The sequence below is a fragment of the Diuraphis noxia genome, unplaced genomic scaffold (assembly GCF_037042655.1).
Source record: "Diuraphis noxia isolate RWA-SAM2 unplaced genomic scaffold, SU_Dnox_SAM2 contig0001, whole genome shotgun sequence".
NCBI lineage: Eukaryota > Metazoa > Arthropoda > Insecta > Hemiptera > Aphididae > Diuraphis > Diuraphis noxia.
Genome location: NW_028301711.1, coordinates 83,135,106 through 83,141,950, shown reverse-complemented (window position 1 = coordinate 83,141,950; position 6,845 = coordinate 83,135,106).

Below are 6,845 nucleotides of genomic sequence, written 5' to 3'. Positions count from 1 at the left end.
GCATCTCTGGATCTTGGCGAGTACTGACAGTCCTTTTTTGCTCATTTTGTTAGCCCACACTGGAGCACCGTAGAGGAGCATTGAATGCACCACGTTTGACATGAGCATTCGTTTGGCTTGCTTGGCAGCACTGACGTTGGGCAAAATTCTAGTCAGGTTCTGAACGGCTCTGCTTGCTTTTTCGCACGTCATTCTCGCGTGAGCTGTGAATGTAAGTTTTTGGTCCAACCTTATTCCTAAGTACTTTAGTTCTTTTTCTGCGAGCATCGCGTTGCCGTCTATCTCTATTTCCAGCTCGTTTTGGGTTCTTGTCTTCGTGATGACTAGCATTTCTGTCTTTTGAAGAGCAAGGTTGAGGCCTATGTTTTGCATCCAGTCCCTGGTCTTCTCCGCCGCTATTTGTAGTATGTTTTTCAGCCCGATGGTGTCTGTGGCCTGCGCTATAATGGCTACGTCATCCGCGAACGCCAAGTATCTGGCGCCTACAGGAAGCCTCACTCTCAGCAGGTCGTCATACAGTATGTTCCACAGGGTGGGTCCCAGGACTGACCCCTGTGGAACCCCGCTTGACAGCTGCATCGGGACTTCGGTGCCACTCTGATCTTGAGTGTACAATGTCCTGTCCCAGAGGTAGTTGTCGACCAGTTGGCACAGGTAGGTGGGCAGTTTCTTGGCCTCCATGGCTTCTAGGATCTTGTCCCAGGGTGCAGAATTGAACGCGTTCTGTACGTCTAGTGACAGCATACCGGTTTTCTTCCTTGGGCCACCGTCCTCTGCTGCCTTGCACACTACTGCTAGTGCGTCGGTAGTGCTAGGCTTACTGCGGAAGCCGAACTGATTCTCTGATAGGCCGTTTGGGGTGCTGGATTCCAGGAAGTCCCTGACGCGGTTGTCTATTATTTTCTCAAACAATTTACCAGTGCAATCGATCAGACACAGTGGTCTGTACGAAGCGGGTTCGAGTGGAGGCTTGTCACCCTTTTTGATGAGCACCAATCGCGCTCTTTTCCATACTGTCGGAAATCTTAATTCCTCTAGGCATTTGTTGTAGATCTCCAGAAGCATCTCTGGCTGGCGTTTTGCTATTATCTTTAGTGCCTCATTATTTATACCGTCCATTCCTGGTGCTATCTTGGTTCGTAATGAGTAGGCCGCTCTGGCAAGCTCCTCCTTAGAGATTTTGTGTGGGTCCTCTCGTTTCCAAGGTCTCGGGTTGCGCAGTGGGTGCACAGGGAATAGACCTCTGACAATGTTGTCGACGACTCCTAGGTTCTGAATCTCTTTCGGTGGGCGGGTTTTGCTAAGCTTTCCCATAACCAGTTTATATGGTTTCCCCCAGGGGTCCTGCTCGACCTGGTCGCATAAGTGTTTCCAGCATAACTCTTTGGCATTTTTGATTGCTTTTGTAAGCTCCAGCTTGGCCTTCTTCATCCCGTCGAGTTCCGCTGTGCACTCGTGAGGTCCCAGTCTCCTTTTTTTCCTCTGGAAAATTCTGCGAGCTTGGTTAGCCGACTTCCTCAGATTGCCGAGTGTTGGTGTCCACCAGTAAACAGATTTCCTCTTCCCGGTTCTACCGTCGCTTTCTACCCCACATGATTCTCTGATCTTTTCGGCGAGTGTGGTAGCACATTCTTCCGCGTTTAACTGGTCAGTGTTGATCAATTTTCCGTCTTCCAGGATTTCAACTAGTTTCTTGAGGTTGATCCTGTGTCTTTTCGCTTTTGCTTGGAGACTTACGGTGTCCTGATTGCGTGTTTGTGTGTCGAAGCGTATATAGTTATGATCGCTAAGCGATGTGATATCGGATACCCTCCAGTTCGTCATGAGTGTGCTCAGGCCGTGCGACACTAGGGTTAGGTCTACTATTGATTCCGAATTCCCTCGCTGAAATGTCGGAGCGTTCCCTCTGTTGCATATAATCATCCCAAGGGAGGAGATCGTGTCTATTAGTGCTTCTCCGCGGGCGTTGTTGTATCTTGATCCCCATGTCGTGTGCCACGCGTTAAAGTCTCCGGCTATCAGGGTCTCTGTGGTTTTCCGTCTTACATCAGTTTCTAGGCGGCTCAGAAATTGTTTGAATTCTTGGAGCGAGGTGTTCGGAGACCAATAGCATGAGTATAGCGTTATGCCATCCGCTTCAATCCACCTAAAGCCGTTCTCGCTTCGGCCGATGTCCGTTATCGTGTTACTAGGGTTGCAGACTATTGCTGCCTTTCCGGTGCTGTCAGGGTACCAGTATTGGTTGCCTAGGTTGTTGTACTCCAATACAAAAATGTAGTCAATTGCTTCTTCTGCTGCATATTGACACATAAGGTCTTGCGCTGCTTTGGCACAGTGCAAGTTTATCTGGAGGAACTGGTTCATTTGATTTTCTTTGTTACGCCCTCGTATGCCCGCCTGTAGACGTGGCACTTGAAGCTGCCTAACGCATGGTCGTTAGATGCTTCGGCGCTGCATAAAAAGCATCTTGCTTCCCGGGTGCATTCCCGCGCTTTGTGGCCGTCAGTTCCACATTTCCAACAAAGGTTGCTGTGGTCGGTGTACGTGCATTGGTCCCTTGTATGCCCGTAACCCTGGCACTTAAAACATTTTTTGACCTCTATTTTGCGTCTGACCCTGCAGTTCACGTAGCCGACGCGGAGTCTAGTCGAAGCCAGAGTATGTGCTGTAGACGTGGTGTAACGAGACTGGTTGTTGTTGTAGTTTGATGGTTCTTTATTTAAATAATTACAATCATACAACCATGCGTTAAAGTTTTTTACAATTTTTTCTTGAAGTTTTATGCTCAACGAGCGTACATTTAAATTATAGTATTCTAAGGGATTTTACAAAACGGGGGGGAAAGACATATATAGGTTTATTGTATTTGACTCACGGTGGTTTTCGTGTGTTCGGGTATATAATATTTGATGATGGGGACAGTGACAGTTCTGTCGCGGCTCGACGGCACCACGGCTCGACGGCTTGGCTGTTGGATGATAGGGACGGTAACGGCTACTGTATGGCTCGACGGCTTGGCTGCTGGTTGATAGGGACAGTAGCGGCTTCGGTATGGCTCGACGGCTCGACGGCTCGACGGCTTGGCTGCTGGTTGATAGGGACGGTAGCGGCTTCGGTATGGCTCGACGGCTCCACGGCTCGACGGCTTGACTGCTGGTTGATAGGGACAGTAGCGGCTTCGGTATGGCTCGACGGCTCCACGGCTCGACGGCTTGGCTGCTGGTTGATAGGGACGGTAGCGGCTTCTGTATGGCTCGACGGCTCGACGGCTCGACGGCTTGGCTGCTGGTTGATAGGGACAGTAGCGGCTTCGGAATGGCTCGACGGCTCCACGGCTCGACGGCTTGGCTGCTGGTTGATAGGGACGATTCGGATTAATCTGTTGAACAGCCGTGAATAACGGTCGCTAGTACCGTCCGGTCTGTTCAGATTAGGGAATCAAAGAGCGCTTTGCTGCGGATCGCCTCCGTGGATAACGGTCACTAGTACCGTCCGGAGGACGTTCACACTGCTAGGCAGGGAGACTGAGTGATGATACCGTGTTCAGCGACTTATATATCTGCGGTTATGCGCTATCCGGTTGGATGTAGAATCTAGTTTTGTTCTTTTGAATATTTTAAGTGTTTTGGTGAGTAGGTGCATATTTAATGCTAATGAATTTGTTAGTAAATAGATTGACGATTTCGATTCTGTCATCGGTTTGGCGCTAAGTTTTATCGTTACTGATTAATCTTGACTTAAGTTACGGGCGGCAGGTGGTTATGTATGCGCTTCTGACCAGCGCTCTCTATTGACCGTACCGTCAGTGAGCGGCGGCGTGTGTCGATTCCACTCCTCGCCAGAGTGTTGTATGTGCGCGTTGTGGAATGGTCGAGTAACGGGCAAACAGAGCGCGCCACCTAAATAGGCGCTCTGTTTGATCCCGTTACATTGTCCCCTTTTTCATTTTTCACAGACATCGAGGTCTTAGATGTCTTGGGAAAAATGAAAACTGTTGTTGATTTTGCGAGAATCAGAGTTGATTGGTTGGGAACTTGTAGTCTTGGGGTTTTATTGTTTGTGTTGTTGCTTCAACATTTTGAGATGTTTGGTCTTCTCTTTATACATTTGCCTTTTCAGCTGTGTCTTGGATACTCCTCCGAATGCTTTGGTATATTTCTGGACCACAAATAAATTTTTTTTGATGTTGCTGTATTTGTCTTCAGTAAGGTCTGTACCATATCTTTTACTGGTTCTAGAGCGGAATATTCGTCTTCAGGGTCACTCATATTCTGCTCACTATCACTTTCAGGGAGTGGTGATGCGGCGATTTCTATGGTTTCCTCTTCGATTTCATCACTGTCGGTTACCACTGTACTGGTTGGTGATGTTTGTATTGAGGCCCGTGCCTCGCTTACTACGGGTTCAGGATGGATATCTTCTTGTTTGACTGCTATCATTGACTCAGGCATCGTCCATGTTGGTTCTAGTTTATATTGCGTCCTTTTTGCTGCTTCATCTCGGAAGAACTTTGCTACTTGTTTCTTCTGTTCGGTATTAAGGTGTTTGTCAATGTGGGTCAGCTCCAGTTTGTTGAGGGATTTGGTATTTCGGAGTCTGCCCAACGGAATATGCACGTGTATATTCATTTTTCCTTCCTAGATTTTCGGGTGTGTTAATTACAGGGCATATACTTTATTTCATTAGTGACACAGGCAGAACATAAACGGGTTAGTCACATTTCTTTTTTACATACATATATATATATATATTTTTTTTTTTTTTTTTTTTTTTTTTTGTTGTTGTACATGTTGTCAGTGTTAAGATGATTCATTGCACCCCTTATTGGCGTTAGGTGGGTGGTAATATCGTCTTATATTTTGAATATTATGTGTTTGGGCGTTTTGCTGTTGATCCATTATCGTTACTGTGTTGTTGTTATTGACTGCTATGATTTTGTATGGTCCGTCGTATAGTAAGAAAAATTTGTGTATTTCTTTATCTTCCATTGATGATAGTTTATGCGTTTTGACAAGTACTTCGTCCCCTACCTCGTATTTTGGGAATGTTCGGTCCTTGTCTTTTGCTTTCTTACGTTGTTGTGCTTTCTCTTTCATTCGTTTCATTACAATCTGGACTATTTCATCGTTGATCACTTCCTTCTTGTGAGTAGGAAATGGTATTAAATCTTGTATAGATAACTTGATGGGTTCGTTGAACATGATATGCATAGGAGTGTACCCCGTAGTTGAATGTGTGGTGTGGTTGATCCAGAATTCAATTTTGTCTAGCCATTGGACCCAATTCGTGTGTTTCTCATGGCAGTAAGTCCGGAGCATTCTTCCTATCTCCCGATTTACACGCTCGACCGGATTACTCTGTGGGTGGTATGTGGTGGTATGTTTGATTTGTATGTCCAGCTTCGTTAATTCCTGTAACCATTTCTTGCTAGTGAATTGTGTTCCGCTGTCTGTAAGTATTTTTTGAAATTTCCCTATTGTTGGAATATAATTGTTAATTATCTTGTTTAATATTGTGTTAGTTGTGGCACGTTTGAGTGGATATAGCTTAATGTGCTTTGAAAAGATATCCAATAGGGCTAAGATATATTTGCAGCCACGCTGTCCTCTAGGTAATGGTCCCATCAGATCTGCCGAAATTATTTCTCTTGGTCCGGCGGGTAAGATGCTTAATGTTGGTCCCCTAGCCGTTATATTATTGATTTTTGTCTTTTGACACAGATCACATCCTTTGAGTATTCGTTTTACTGTTCGGTACATATCACGAAATTGATGGTTGGCCTTCAATAGTTGATATGTTTTGTACGTTCCGCAATGTCCATAGATGATGTGTGTTTCTTCAATGAGTTGTGGTACTATGCATTTTGGTACATAAATCTGATACTCGCTTGTTGCTGACTTACAGAATAACAATTTTTCATGAATTAATAGATATTTTCCTGATTGTTCATTTATTTTATTTTTTAGTTTGGTGATTTCTTTGCATTCTCTCCGTAATGGGCATTGCCAATATCCGGCAGTTAAATCAATGGAACTTAAATATTTCATTCCTTGGAATTTTGCAAATATTTCTTCCATGTTCATAGGGCATTCTCTATCTGGAATTATCCTGGTATTGATTTTACGTGCATCAAGACATACTCGAACGTCTCCGTTTTTCTTTTCAACACATACTATTGGTGATGACCATGCTGATGTTGATCGTTCAATGATTCCTAACTTTAGCATACGTTGTATTTCAGCATCAACTTTAGGAATCCGTGCTACTGGTATTGGATATTGTCGTTGGTGGATTGGTTCCCCTGGTTTGACTCGTATTTGACATTGGAATTTTTCGATTTTTCCTGGTTGGTCTGAAAAAATCCCTTCATATAACGATACAAATATTTGTTTTTCTTCATTAGTGAGGACTATTTGGTTATCTTCTGAATTTTCATTTACCTCGACGTTAAGTAAGTTCTCCTCGGAATCTTTCAAACGTGGTTTTTTATTTGCAAATGGAATGGTATGTGCTACTTTATCTATTTTGAATTGTACTGTCTGTTCATTGAATTTGATTTGCGCAGAATATTTCTTCAAAATGTCGGCACCGATTATTCCTTTTTCATTCAGGTTTTCAACTTGAATGAAATTAGTCTGTATATATACATTTCCTATTTTGCATTCACAAAATATTTGTTTTGACACTTTGCAAATCTTTTTGCCTACTGCATTGCTTATTTGTATTCCGGTCACTGGAAGTTGTGGGATTTTTGGGTTTCTGTTCGTGATAATGTCTACCACCTCCTTGGTGAGTACACTTATTGTTGCTCCTGTGTCGATAAGTAAGGTAACCTCCTCTCCTTC